We start from the raw sequence: 15,812 nt of genomic DNA on the forward strand, positions 1-15,812 counted from the left end.
TGTTCATGTAACCCACACCCTATCAAGATACAAAACATTTTTTATAAAACATTTTTATTACCCCAGGAAGTTATCTTGAGCCCTTTCCAGTCAATCCTCCTTCATCTCCTCCTCTTTCCCCCTATTTGGGACGTATGCTTAAGGTAGAGCTGAAAGGACTTACTCCCATAGAAGTAGACGTGGCAGTGTGAGGAAAAGAGAAACGTCAAAGAAGATGCCAAGAGTTTTTAGCCCCAGACACTGAGTGGCTGGAGGTACCACTTGCTGACATGGCAAAGGCATCGGGAGAGAAAAAGCTCAAGTTGTGCTTTGGCATATTAAGTTTGAGATGTCAATTTAACATCTAATGAAGACATTGAGAAGAGAGCTGTGTCAATAAATCTGGAGCTCAGGAGAGTGGTTCAAGTTGAAGATGTAGATCTAAAAATCAACGGTACATGACAACGCTAAAGTCATGCACTGGATCATGTCTGCAATGGAGCAAATAAAGTTAAAAAAGAGAAGAGCAAGGCGAAAGAGGCCAGGGGCAGTCCAACTTTTACAAAATTGGTAGAGGAGAAAGAACAGCAAAGGAGATTGAGGCAGGAAGAAGAGAAAGGAGGTGGGATCCACAGATGCCCACAGAAGAAAGAAGAAAGCTGCAAGAAGCAGGCCATGATACATTTGGATAAGTGATGCTGGGACAGGTGGAGGATGAACCCTACATCTCTTAACTTACTTGATGCTCTCTGAAACACTGTATGGTAGAGATTGTTATTATGTCCATTTTACAGATGAGGAAACTGAGGTTTAGAGTTATTAGTGTCTTGTGTAAAGTCATACTGTTAACAGGTGGTGGAGCCAGCATCTGAAGCTTAGCAGCTTCCCTCTATGTGTGTCCCGCAGCATTTTAACAGGTGAGGCTGAAAAGGGGGTTCCAGGGTCACATTAGCATGGATCATGCAAAGTTAAACCAGTTTCTTTACTCTAGAGCTCCTCAAAGCCTTTAATCTGCAAGTATGAACTGTGATTCCTCAAGAGGGAGATGTAGAATATCATGTTTTCCAAACATACATGGAAACCACTTTTTTGTTTTCTTTTTCAGAAGAAAGATTGGCCAAACAGGTGTTCCCCAGAACACAGTAAAGGAACCATCACTAGAAAGCAACATAATCAAGACTTCAAAATGCATTCAAACAAAGGTTAAAGTGCTTTTGCAGACATTATGTCACTTGTGCTCAAAGAAGAAAGGGCTGACGTGAGCATTCCATTTTACAGATAATGAAGGCAAAGCGCAGAGGTTAAAGTGGTTTGTTCTGTATCACACACAGTTCTGCAGCAATTAAGCAAGAAAAATCAGCACTGGTCCATGTGCCCAGGAGGGAGAGAAATCAGGTCAAGCCAAGGGAGAATCAGGCAAGAGGCCCCAATGAGGCTTCTCCTGTCTCAGCCTCTCCTTTTTACATTATTTATTCCCTTTGCATTTGCTTTTCACAGGAATCTACCCAAGGCAGGGAGATTATACAGAGGATGGTGGAGAGAGAAACGGCTGCATGCAGGCTCAGGTAAGGAGCATCAGGAAGAGGCTGCAGTCTTGTAGGGCTTGGGAATGTGAAGGGTCTCGGGGGAGAATCCTGAGGGAGGTATATAGAAAGAAAGGAAGCAGCACTGGGAATGAAGGACCCATCTGACTAGAGAGAGCTGCCTCAACAGTTACAAAAGCTGGGGGTGGGGGTGGGGGTGGGGGCAGAGGAGGATAAATCAATCTTCTCTACTTGGTTCAGCACTTAGAGAACCCAAGGCAAATTGGCTGGACAGTCCTCATTCTGCTGCATACAAGGAGCCCTTTGGAAATGCTGCCCTTCAGAAATGCCAGCCACTTAGAGAAGGGACCTTCAGAAGAGGGACTTGCTAGGTCCAAACTGTAAAGAGAAGGTCCCCAAACCACCGACGGCATAGTGCTTACACTTAGACTCTGCTTGGCCACTTAGTAGCCATGTGGCTGAGGGGAAGTTACTGAAGCTCTCTGAGACCACCCTTCCTCGCTACAAAATGGAGATGATAAGAGGATCTGTACCATAAGGTTGTTGGGAGGATTCTACCCCAATAATGCACAAAAATCAAACTATGTCTCAAGAGAGTCCAAGGTCCCACCTGGGATACATCTCAAAATGCAGATTTCCAGGTCTTACCACAAACCTTCTAGAACAGATTCTTGAAGGATATTCTCATATACAATTAACTATGCGAAAGACTGATAAGGCATTTGGTCTGCGCATGGCAAAAACTCAGTAAGTTAATAGCTATCATTCTCTGTATTACAATTATCATTCACAATACACAAAAATGAGAACTTCTCTTAAGTTTTGGTAATGGATAGTGGTGACCATAGCACACAGTGTGAATGCAATTAACAGCACTGAATTATATATCCGAATGTGGTTAAAGGGGAAATTTTAGTTTGTATAAGTGGTACTAGAATAAATTTTTTAAAAAAAATTCCATAGAATGGCACAACACAAACTGAACCCTAAGTTAAACCATGGACTCTAGATAACAGTACAATCATAAAAATGTGCTTTCATCAATTGTAACAAATGTGCCACACCAATGCAACATGTTAAGAGCAGGATGATGTGTGGGAATCCTGTATCTTAGGCATGATTGTTCTGTAAACCCACAATTGCTCTAATAAAAAAAAAAAAAAAGTCAAATGTGAAGCAATTCTCAAGGGCCTCTGGGCTAAACTTGCTGGGAAATCATTCATGAGTTTTCCCAGACATCAAGTGCCACAGTATCTACGTCTGTTCCGTCCACAACCCCTACATCTTCAATTCTTCTGGAAGATGTCCAGACATAATCTTTGCAAAAACCAGTCGTCTTCTGCTTGTCACATAGAGCAGCAGGATATGAAAAAAGAACGTCACCAAAAAAGTGCAGGGTAATCAAACGCTAAGCATCCTGTAAAAAGAATCCCTTGCCATTTAGATTTTGAGCAAAAATATATATCAAATAAAACTTTTTTTGGAACATTACATTTAAAATCAATACAATTTCCATGAAGTTTCATTATATTCAACTAGCTGGAGTGTTCTGTGCTTTGATATCCAAAAAAAATTATTCCCTCTGCCTCCTCACACTGACATTGGAAAATCACACTGCATTTACATGCACCCAGAGCTCTGTTATTTTATTATACAGCTAGGAAGTGCTTAATGTGACTGGGTACCTTTCAGGAAAGAATAAGAGAAGCAGCTCAGGGAGCACAGCATGTCTGAGATTTGGTTTTCCAAATTATTAAAAACCACAGATTTCTGTAAGCACAACTACCCTAAAACACCTCGGTGTCTCCCTCAGTTGTCCCATACCGTCTTCTAATGGCCCATTCTCCACCTTCTGGATGCACTTTAAAGTAAACCCAACACAGAGCCACTTTGCTTCTCTGCAAACAGCTCTACAAAGACCGTAAATGTCACCACCAGATTGGTGAGCAGTAGTTCAAACCTTCCCAGCTCTCTCATTCCTCAAGACAGCTGTGTCCCTAAGGATAACAATCATGGCTTAAAGGAAATCTTGGGAAAAGCAGCCAAGAGCTTTTCCTGTTGAGCAAGGTGGGAGGAGGCCAGTGGGGAAGTGGACTCGATAAAACTGTCTCAAAAATAAGTTCCATCTTAAAGAACTCATGAAGGGAATAAGAGAGTTACTTCGTTTTCTTAAATGAAACTATAATGCTCAAAATAAAAATTAAAAAAAAAATAAAAGGCTTGCCGACAGAGAAGCCAGAAGAACTGGGAGAGGCTGAGAGTATCACTGCAGAAAAACTGCCTAGTAACAGAGCTTTCTTGCATTACACCCAAAGCTGTGTACCATCTGAGGCTGATTCAGGAAAATTCTCAAATCTCCTGGTAATTTCCTGCAGACAGGACGTTTAATCATCTCCAAGCCTCCACCACAAAAGGAAAAAGGGGAAAAAAAACCCAACCTAAACCAAATGATTCACACTCTTAAAATGAATCTGCCTTTGGAACAAGAACCGTTTTCTGCTCTTGAAAAGCAGCCACGATTTGTTATTCTAACAAAGTGTTCCTTTCCTCCAAACAGAAATAAAAGTCACTCAAGGAGGGCTTGTACTGATTTCTGTTCTGTATTTCTTGAAACTTCCATCCAGTCAACAGTTTCTCCTGGCAAGTTCTCAGAAATCTAGGGAGAACTGGGTAGTCAGTGACTAAGAACACAGGATCATTTTTATAAGCCTCCCTCCCCCATGTTTTTTGGCCCCATGGGTAGATGTTTTATAGTAGGACAAGCAGAATTAACTGCACGTATAAATTCTTCACTGCTCAGCTCACTTGATGCCTTTATCTGAATTGTGGGAAGATGTGGCAACTGATGATTTCAAAAGAGAAGGCCCAAATCCTCCATAAATAGTATTTGTTCTGTCTGTACATACAGGCCATGTACATCTCTCTAATTACTTGAGTTGCACTGGAAAAAAAAAAAACATCTGTTTGCAGAAAGCAGGGAACCCAAAGTACACAAATGATTCACACCACCTAAACAACTGCAGATAAAGGCCAGCCCTGCAAACTGAAGATGGCTAATAGCCAAAATAATTTAATATGGGCGGAAATGGAATTTGGCAATCCATGCATCAGACTTTGCATCAATTTTGGAAAGCATTTCTTTCAGTTGCCTCATCTTTAGAAAAAATTAAACCCTGACCCGCTGCATTAGGTACACACAAGTGAACATGCTGGGGGCAATGGGGAGGTGGCTGGGACGACGGAATTGCATCTTTTAAACAAATCTACCCCCCACCATTCCTCCAGATTATTTTCATTTTAAAATCTCTGAGGATACAGCCGCCCAGGCACCCCAGATTTGCATCATCTCAGTCCTTGTTAATTCCTCACTCTCCCAGCAGCTGAGAATCTGCATTTGGAAACCTGAGAGAGCAGGGTGCCAATGAACACTATTCCCCAAAGCTGTCTCCATACTGCAGACTCCCCAGTGTGGAGCTAGGGAGGCAGGGAAAAGAGGACCCCCTTGTCAAGAAAATAAATGAACAACCAGAGCTGCCTAATTACAGAAATCCACTAAAGAGAAAATAAATGGATTTTTAATGTTTTAGAAAAATAAGCAACTTTTCAATTTTAGGGGATATAAAAGTGTGGGGGGAGAAGTAATTTTTTAAAGTAAACCTTACTGGAAACATTAGGAAACATTTTTTGATAGTTTAAGGGAAATAAATAAATAAATCATTAGTAATAAATAAATTAAAATATTTAAGAGAAATGAATTACAATAAAGATTTTTAAAAAGCAAGTTCAGGGAAGTTCAAATGTTTCCCCCTAAAAAGTACTAATACAATAATACCATCACCCCCTTCTCATATCATTATTACCACTATTGGTCAATAAAGTGGCTGCGCAAAAGCTTGCATTCAGACTAAAATGATCCCAAGGTCCTCTCCCCAGAGCTCATGATCTCCCCAACCTGTGTGTGGCAGGACGCAACTCCCCCAGAGGTTAGATTCCCCGTTCAAGCCCCCTTTCCCTTCAGAGGGTCGTGAAAACCAGGAGCAGATGTGCCCCTGCGCCCGCCTCCGCCTCCGTGCGTCCCCCTCCGTGCGCCCCCCGCACGCCCGGACCATGGAGGGGGGGCGCCACTTACCCCGCTCAACCTCGCATTGCTCCGCCGCTGCGGCGCCTCCGCCGGGGGCCAGATAACTGGCGAGGGGTGGGGGGATGAGAGAAGGGGACCGGAGACCCAGTGGGGAAGGGTTACGGCTGCAGCTAAGGAACCCAGCTGGGCGTCAGCCGCCAACTGCCTGGAGCCGGAGGGGGCCCTGCAGGGGCTCCGCGAGAGGGGGGCAACATGCCCCGGGCAGCAGCCGCAGCTCCGTGCGCAGCTCTGAATCCCGGGAAAATCGCTTGGGTCCCGGGGAGAGAAGAGCCAAGCTCTCCAGGCTGCCTCCCGGCTGCTTAAAGGGACGCCTCCCCACCTCCCGCTCCGCTTATTGGTGAAAATTCCGAGCCACAGGCCAATCCTAGGCCTGTTCCCAAATTGAGATTTCAATCAAGGGAGCTGCTGCTTTAAAATTAGAAAGGGCTGAGGGGGCCGGGATGGGAGGACTCAGCCACCTTTCTGAAGCATTAGGACACAGGCTCGCAGGCACTTCCACGCAGAGGTCCTGACAGCAGGCAGGGGCTGCAAGAGTAAGATTATACTGTGCAGTGCACAAGGTAGAAAGGGGTCATGCTAGACTCTGCCTTCATCCCTCTCCTCCACCACCGACCTCCACTCACTCTCATCCTTGAAGCCTCATCCAGTTCATCACAAATGCTGGAGGCCTTCCATGCCCCCCACACTACGTTCCTAAAGCCCCCCTGTTAATCCCTCTTCCAGACACTCATCATGCTTACATTTTTGTTTAATCTGTCTCTTCCCTTTACATTGGAAGTTCTACAAGGGTAGGGATGTCGATGTCTCTTCTCACTAACTGTACCACTCAACGTCTGGCACATGTGAGTTTTTACTCAATATGTGTTCACTGAATGAATGAATGGATGAATGGATAAACGAAGGAATGAACAATGCCACATGCCTTATGTTGGTTGTGACAATACAATGTTCATGAAGAGGCAGTAGTCAAGAGTCCAGCCATTGATTTCAGATAAATCTGCATTCAAATACAGCCTTTGCCTCTTAACTAATTAGGTAATCTTGTGCTTCAGTTTCCTTGCCTGTATAGCATGATCAGGAAGCCCACCGTCTCACAGGGCTGTTGTAAAGCTCTACGTAAGATCGTGCCTGGATGAGAGGAGGTGGTCATTCAACAGCAGCTGTTATTATTATTGAAATTATGTATTTGCTTGAGACTGCGACTAAATCTGACTGCCAGTTTGACTTCTTGATGGGTACAGACTTACTCATTCATTAAACTAATGTGAATTAAGCACTGACTCCATATCAGGCCCCATACCAGGTGTTGGGGTCCCCAAAGAAAGAAAAAGTCCTTGACCACAAGGAAATCACAGTAGGGGGATATAGATGGGAGAAAAGGGAAACAGACAAATAAACAGAACTGTATTCAATGATACACAAGCAAAGACATATGTACAAGAATGTTTACTGAAGGATAGTTCATACTATCAAAATAACTGAAAACATAGTTATTCAATAATAATAGGTGCATGGTTAAATAAAATATGATAGACCCATACACTGGAATACTATATGGTCAGAGGAAAAAAAAAAAAAGAGGCATGCAATGAACTCTAAGATATATCACTGCGTGCAGTGCAGTGGGTAAAACATATTCCCACCCACATAAATAAATCTGCAGGTATTGTGCACACATCTGTATGCCGAATATGCATAAAATGCTTATAGAACTTTGCCTAAGAAAGTGGTAAAGCTTATTTCTGACAAGGCGGATTGCGAACTGGGCTGATCTAAGATGGGAAGGACATTAATAGTTCCTCATATATCTCTGTGTACTATTTGAATGTCTTACCATGAGCTTGTAATAACTCTTGGTTCTGGCAATATGGTAAATGATGACAGCCTGAAAATTCCAACCCTTCATCCACCTAAACATACTAGATAAAATACGAGAAAGATTCCTTTAAATGACTAGCTGACACACAGTAAGGTAAGGAAAATACCATGTGCGAGAAATAGAGGTAAGCATGGGAATCCATACTGTGGCTCTGGGGTGGAGGGAAAGCAGGGTGGTGGCAGGGAAAAGGTTTGACTTGGTGCCCTAGGGGCTTGGGTTTTAAGGCCCATGTAGGACAGAAGACAAGTTCTTGGGACAAGAAGAAGTAGGAAGTTCTTATGAGACCTCTGAAGAAAACCCAGAACACTCATTGAGGCCTGCGCATTCACTAAACCATTTGCCAATCAGTCCAACAAAACTCTTCTGTCTCTACCTGTGTTCTGGGTGGGAGGGAAAAGTTGCACCCAAAAATTAAAAACCCTAGACTGGTGACTTTCTTTGGTTTGGAGTATGAATTTATATGAAAGGCAGAATCGTGAAGCTCTGGCTGAAAAATTAATATAAAAATTGGTCCTGTTCATGAAATGCCAGGAATGCTTCATAGAAACAAATGAAAAATTTCCCTGGAGAGCCACTTTCATAACCCAGGCTACAACCAGCCCAGCAAAGCATGAGCTTGCCATAATGAATTACAGAACATTTAAGGAAACTGCCAATCACAAGTCAACAAATAAGAGAATTAGAGGTCATAGAACAACCATCTGTAAAATAACATTAAGCAAGAAGATTTAAAACAATAAAAAACAAACAAACATTTAAGCTGGAATTGAAATCCTAAAAAGAAAGAAAAAAAAAAAAGAATGTAATGTCTACCCCTCTCCATAGATTCACTGAAATTAAAAACTCAATGGCTAGGTCAAACAGAAGATTAGATTCTGCTGAAGAGAGGAATATAGATCTCCGGACATTTCACAAAATGAAGCACAAAATGATAAGGAATGGAATATGAAAGAGATGTTAAGAAATATGGAGGATAGAATGGGAAGGCCCATATATCTACTAGCAGTACCGCAGGGAGGGAAAAGAGCAATAGGGGAGAGGCAGTGATTGAACATATAATAACTGGGAATTTTCTAGAACTGATAAAACATACAACTCAGATTCAAGAAGCACAAGGCATATCAAGCAGGAGAAATAAGCACAAGGACATCTGCATGTATTAATTATTCATAAAAGTACAATTAAGAAAAAACTGAAGTGGGGAAAAAAAGAAACTGTCTAATAACACAATGACAGAGGTAAGCAGAAGGCACTTATTTAGTACAGAAGAGAGGCGACTTCTGTCATTCCACATTTGGAGCTGGAGCATGTTTCCCTGAATCTTTCATCCTCAAATATGATGAATTCTAAAGCATAGTAGGTTCCTGAAGGCAGAGTTGTACATTGTATATGGTGCCCACGTACCAGGGCAAAGTGGAGACATCTCCTGGGAAAGATGTGTTCATTAAGCCAACAGCAAAAGTGATCAGGAGACCAAACAGAGCCCCTGTCCTCCAGAATCTTACAGTCTGGTGTTAGAGGCAGCCAGGTAAACAATCCATCACAGAATGGAGAGTATAAACTGCTAAGGAAACACAGAAGATGACCCTTTAAACCAGCCTTGATGGAGAGGTGGTACCTCAGGGAGGACTTCCTGGAGCAAGTAACATTTGCAGTGAGATACCTGGTACGTTACAGAATAAGATAGTAGAGTGAAATCTGGCTTTGAATCCCAGTTGTGTCACTTCATATCTAGTGACTTTGGCCGAGTTATATGAATTCTTCAAGGTTCATTTATGTCATCTGTAACATGGAATTCATATTACTAGTCTTGAGGTTGTTTTGAGGTTTAGGGATAACATATTTAAAGGATTTAGCATAATGCCTGAACTATATTTGATTCTTACTAAATGGGTAGCCAGTATTATTGTAAGATGGAATCAAGTACCTGGGTGGAAAAAAAAATCCCTCTTGTAGGAAAAGACGATTTTACTCTAAAAGTTAAAGAAGTTGGAGGCTTCAGTCTAGTTTCATGAAACTACCATGAGAAATAGGAAATGTTTATTGAGTATCTCCCACATAAAAGGCACATTGTTGGGCCATCAAAATACATATCCTTTTCATGAAGGAACTTAAAATCTACTTCCCCAAGATAACTAATAAAGACTGCGTATGTTAAGTGTCAAATAAGTGAGTCTCTCCAGTGTTCAATCCTGAAACCATAAGAGAATTCCTATCCATATCATTAAACCTTCAGATTCCCAACCACATATCAAGTTGAAAGAATACAGCAAAGCAGGGGAAGGATTAAACGGACTCTCTTCAGTATTACTCAGTAGGTTTGTGAAGGACTAGGAGAAGAAACCAGTGAAGTCCAACCCATGGTGCCGAGTTGCTGGGCTTTGCAACTACTCAGAGGATAAGAACACAAAGCGATCTAGCCAATCTGGAGGAATGGTGAATTAACGTGAATGAAAATGCAATAATGACTAGGGTTGTGCCTGTCCTTAGGAAGAAGCACTCAATTGTGCAGTCTTAGAGAGGAAAGAACTGACCAAAGACATGCTCTTTCACTCATTCCTTCATGCACCATTTAACAAACATTTACAAAGTGCCTACTCTGAGAAAGGGTTTGCCTTACAGACTGGGTAAAGATGGGAAACATGAATAAAACATGATGCCTGCCTTCAAGGGGCATAAACTATAGCGATCTGAAATCTTCAACTGCCCACGCTTTCCGACCTCTTTCCTTCTACCACCCAATTGCTAGTGAACCTTTAGGAAGGCATCTCAGTATGCAAGGTGTATGTTAAAGAACTCTAGAGACTGAACACTGTCTTGTTTCAGAATGACAAACAGATTTCATTTCTTGGGTTAACACTGATTGATTAGTAGTGGCTTGCTCGAGTGCTGACTTGACAAGAAGTCTGAAGCTGCTTTTGGCAGGAAGGCATGCTGTGACTGATTAGCAATGTCTGTCTGTGGATGGAGAAGGAGTGACAGCACCACTGCTGTAAATTTGACATCCCCCATCTAGTCCAACCCCCTCATTCCACACATGAGAAAAAAGAAATTTCTTTTCTCCTGCGGCATTTTGAATTCAGCAACACTATCAGGGGCAACTGAGGAGAACTTCCATATCTGAAATGTTGCTAAGAGAGAAAAAATCTATAGCTTGGAATATTTCTGATGCGCTTTTAGGACATGAGCGCCAATCCTTTAGCAGCCTTTGTATTCCGCTGCAAACTGACAAAATGCAGAACAGCAATTAGCATGTTATTTAAGAAAAGGCAAAGATTTTATCATTTTGTTTTTATTAAATGGGGCAGATATCATCAGGCAAAGAAAGAAAAAGACAAGCCCTTATTTATTTTCATACAGACACTTTATATCCTGGGTTCTCTGTAATACTAACTAAGGAGATAGGGTCTGTCCCTGTTAAGAGTTTCCATGCCCCATGTATCAACACTCACAATCATCACCTAGCCCAATGACAAAGAATCTAGGCTCATTTGCTGCAAAAGACAGAATGGTACAAATGGACAACAGATAAGTGGTAAGTCCAACCATAGCCTGATTCAGATACAAAGAACAAATTGTACCATTTGATTCATATGCCAGCTCTTCTGTCATGCCAACTGCAAAGTGAATTTTATGGAAAACTAACTCCTTGAGAAATAGGTCTAATTAATTCAGTTATATAAACTCCAGTGTAATTTTGGGAGGAGGGGATGGAGAGAAAGTGAGAGTGAGAGCAAGAAAAGAAGAGAAAGAAGAGGAGAAGAAAGATGAGGGGGGTAAGGGCAGAAGGAGAAAGTGAAAGAGGAGGGGAAGGTGGGAGGAAATGAGAATGATTGGAAAAATTTGAGTAGGATACTGTGGAGATCATTAAGCTTACCTTGAGACCGCAAATGTTCTGTTCTGAGTTAAGATGACAGAAACGTATTTATATTTCAGTCATATGCACAGCTGAAGGTAAGTTCTTAAAAGGTGACTTATCTCAAAGGAGTCTTTACTGCATAAACTGGTTAGACTAGACCTTCTATCAGCTTCCGAATCTCAGTCACTGGCTTAACACCTTCTGCCAAATCTGCTTTTACTAAGTACCGTGATCATGATTGATCAAATTGAATCAAAATGATATTACTATTTAAAATGAATAAATAAATGTGGTACATCCACACAAAGGAATACTACTCAGCAATGAAAAGGAAAAAATGACTTATAGGTACAGTGCATGGGTGAATTGCAAATGTATTATGGTAAGTGAAAGAAGCCACACTGAAAAGGCTACATACTCTATGATTCCATTATAGGGCATTCCAGAAAAGGCAAAATGATAGGAACAGAAAGCAGATCAGTGGTTGCCAGTGGTTGGGGATGGGAACTGGAATTGGGTAGCATGAGAAAACTCTGCTGAACTGGAAATGATCAGCATTGTAAGCATGGAGATGGCCACATGACTGCTTGCATGAAGCCAAAAACTGAAGAGTGAATTTTACTGTATGCAAAAATAAAAGTAAAAAAAGAAAACTTAAATCTATCCCTATTATCCTTTTGCTTTTTATTATTCCTGTTTTAAATATTTTCCTGTTATCATATTTGTTTTTATAAAGATTTTTAACAAATTACTGAAAAAAAAATTATCTAAGAACTCTGGCCTATCAAGGGCTATGAACCTGTAGTTGCTCTTTCTTCCTTAAAAAGGGAGATGATGAAGTTTTAGAGAAGTGATAACTCTAGCCCACAAAAGACACTTTTGTGATGTGTTCACAAGATTTAGAAGACTGAAAAGAGAATATTTTTTAATGGTCTGTCATTCAATGTTGCTTAATGAATTGACCCTGCAGCACCTAAAACTTTCTCACACTTTGGGAAATACTGCTCTAGAACAGAAGATCCCTGAAGGAAGGAATTATATCTGCCTTGTTCTTTGTGTGTGTGTGTGTGTTTGTGTGTGTGTGTGTGTGTGTGTGAGAAAATTTCCATAACTGAACATCTAAAAAATATGTAAATGTAAACCATTCCACATTTGTTTTTTAAAAACTTTTTATTCTAAAAGACTTTCAAATTTACAGGACAATTAAAAAATAATATAAACTTATACAGAAAACTACAGCACAGCCCTACCTCCCTCCCTTAACCAGATCCATCAATTTTAACATTTTGTTACAATTTGCTGTATCATTCTATTTATCTGTCTATCCATTGATCTATTTCCTCATTTTTTCCTCTTGTTTTTAATTCATTTTTACTGAGATGTATTCACATGCCATGCAATCATACAAAGCATACATTCAATTGTTCACCGTACCATTACATAGTTGTGTGTTCATCACTAAAATTAATTTTTGAACATTTTCATGACCACACATAAAAAGAATAATAAGAATAAAAACTAAAGTGAAAAAGAACAATTAAAGTAAAAAAGAACACTGGGTGCCTTTTTTTTGTTTTTGGTCCCCATTTTTCTACTCATTCATCCATACACTGGACAAAAGGAAATGCAATCCACATGGCTTTCCCAATCACATTGTCACCCCTTATAAGCTACATTTTTATACAATCGTCTTCAAGATTCATGGGTTCTGGGTTGTAGTTTGATAGTTTCAGGTATTTACTGCTAGCTATTCCAATTCATTAGAACGTAAAAAGTGTTGTCTATATTGTGCATAAGAGTGCCCACCAGATTGACCTCTCAGCTCCTTTTGGAAACTCTCTGACACTAAAGCTTATTTCATTTCCTTTCACATCCCCCTTTTGGTCAAGAAGATGTTCTCCATCCCATGATGCGGGGTCTACATTCCTCCCCAGGAGACATATTCCACATTGCCCGAGAGATTCACTCCTCTGGGGGTCAGATCCCACGTAGAGGGGAGGGCAGTGATTTCACCTGCCAAGTTGGCTTAGCTAGAGAGAGAGGGCCACATCTGAGCAACAAAGAGGCATTTGGGAAGAGGCTCTTAGGCACAATTATAGGGAGGCCTAGCCCCTCCTTTGCAGCACCAGTCTTCCCAAGGGCAAGACCCATGGTAGAGGGCTCAGCCCATCAAACCACCAGTCCCCTATGTCTGTGAGCACATCAGCAGCCACAGGTGGGGAAGCCCAACACCCCTGAATTCTCCACCAGCTCCTCAAGGAGGCTCTGCATATTTTTTTCATTGTTTTTTTTTTTTAATTGACTTTTTTATATATTAACTATATCAAAAAAATTTCAAAAAACATACAATAAAAAAACATTTCAAAGAAACCATAACATAACAAGGGAGTAAGAAAAAGACAACTAACCTAAAATAACTGCTTTACTTCCAACATGTTCCTACTCTACCCCAAGAAAATAACCTAATACAGCAACATTTCTGTGAACTTGTTCCTACCACACCCATCAGAAATTAACAGACCATAGTCATTTCTAGGCATTCCCAGAACGTTAAATTTATCCACGACAGGTTATCTGTTCTTATTGGGTTATCGTTCCCCCTTCATTAACTGCTCTCTATCACTAGTTTCCCTACATTCTACATTATAAACCATTTATTTTACATTTTTCAATGTTCATATTAGTGGTAGCATATAATATTTGTCTTTTTGTGCCTGGCTTATTTCACTCAGCATTATGTCTTCAAGGTTCATCCATGTTGTTATATGTTTCACAACGTCGTTCCTTCTTACTGCCGTGTAGTATTCCATCACATGTATATACCACATTTTATTTATCCACTCATCTGTTGAAGAACATTTGGGTTGTTTCCGTCTCTTGGCAATTGTGAATAACGCTGCTATGAACATTGGCGTGCAGATATCTGTTTACGTCACTGCTTTCAGATCTTCTGGTTATATACCAAGAAGTGCAATCGCTGGATCGAAGGGTAACTCTATATATACCTTTCTAAGGAACTGCCAGACTGACTTCCAGAGTGGCTGAACCATTATACAGTCCCACCAACAATGAATAAGACTTCCAATTTCTCCACATCCCCTCCAGCATTTGTAGTTTCCTGTTTGTTTAATGGCAGCCATTTTAATTGGTGTGAGATGGTATCTCATTGTGGTCTTAATTTGCATCTCTCTAATAGCTAGTGAAGCTGAACATTTTTTCATGTGTTTCTTGGCCATTTGTATTTCCTCTTCAGAGAAATGTGTTTTCATTTCTTTTGCCCATTTTATAACTGGGCTGTCTGTACCACTTTCACTGAATTGTAGGATTTCCTTATATATGCAAGATATCAGTCTTGTCAGATACATGGTTTCCAAAAATTTTTTCCTATTGAGTTGGCTGTCTCTTCACCTTTTTGACAAATTCCTTTGAGGCACAGAAACCTCTAAGTTTGAGGAGTTCCTATTTATCTATTTTTTTCTTTGTTGCTTGTGCTTTGTGTAAAGTCTAGGAAGGTCTTGAAGATGTCTCCCTACATTATGTTCTAGGAGTTTTATGGTACTGTCTTTTATATTGAGATCTTTGATCCACTTTGAGTTAATTTTTGTGTAGGGTGTGAGGTAGGGGTCCTCTCTCATTCTCTTGGATATGGATATCCATTTGTTGAAAAGACTGTTATGTCCCAGTTCAGTGGCTTTGGGGGCCTTATCAAACATCAGTTGGCCATAGATCTGGGGGTCTATCTTCAAATTCTCAATTCGATTCCATTGATCAATATGTCTATCTTTGTGCCAGTACCATGCTGTTTTGACTACTGTGCTTTATGATAAGCTTCAAAGTCAGGGAGTGTAAGTCCTCCCACTTCGTTTTTCTTTTTTAGAGTGTCTTTAGCAATTTGAGGCATCTTACCTTTCCAAATAAATTTGATAACTAGCTTTTCCAAGTGCAAAGTAGATTGTTGGAATTTTGATTGGGATTGCATTGAATCTGTAGATGAATCTGGGGAGAACTGACGTCTTAATGACATTTAGCCTTCCTATCCATGAACATGGGATATTTTTCCATCTTTTAAGGTCCCCTTCTATTTCTTTTAGTAGAGTTATGTAGTTTTCTTTGTATAGGTCTTTTACATCTTTGGTTAAGTTTATTCCTAGGTACTTGATTTTTTTAGTTGCTACTGAAAATGGTATCTTTTTCTTGAGTGTCTCTTCACTTTGTTCATTTCTAGCATATAGAAACATTACTGACCTATGTCAGTAATCTTGTATCCCACTACTTTGCTAAATTTGTTTATTAGCTCTAGTAGCTGTATCATCAATTTCTCAGGGTTTTCCAGATATAGGATCATATCGTCTGCAAATAATGACAGTTTTACTTCTTCTTTTCCAATTTGGATGCCTTTTATTTCTTTGT

At 40.5% G+C, this 15,812-nt stretch overlaps 1 protein-coding gene across 5 annotated transcripts in view; it reads right to left on the bottom strand.

The window, feature by feature from the left end:
- The window catches only part of PRICKLE2 (prickle planar cell polarity protein 2), a 343,538-nt gene that overhangs the window by 136,634 nt on the left and 191,092 nt on the right, over positions 1-15,812 (bottom strand). Inside the window, exon 1 of one of the 5 annotated variants that reach the window (XM_037799768.1) lies at positions 5,653-5,883. The exons of the other annotated variants lie outside the window; for them this stretch is intronic. The gene's annotated coding sequence lies outside the window, so the exon portion shown is untranslated. Of the gene's footprint in view, positions 1-5,652; positions 5,884-15,812 lie in introns of those variants that run through there. 5 annotated transcript variants of the gene reach the window in all.

This window comes from Choloepus didactylus, chromosome 1, assembly GCF_015220235.1.
Source record: "Choloepus didactylus isolate mChoDid1 chromosome 1, mChoDid1.pri, whole genome shotgun sequence".
Taxonomy (NCBI): domain Eukaryota; kingdom Metazoa; phylum Chordata; class Mammalia; order Pilosa; family Megalonychidae; genus Choloepus; species Choloepus didactylus.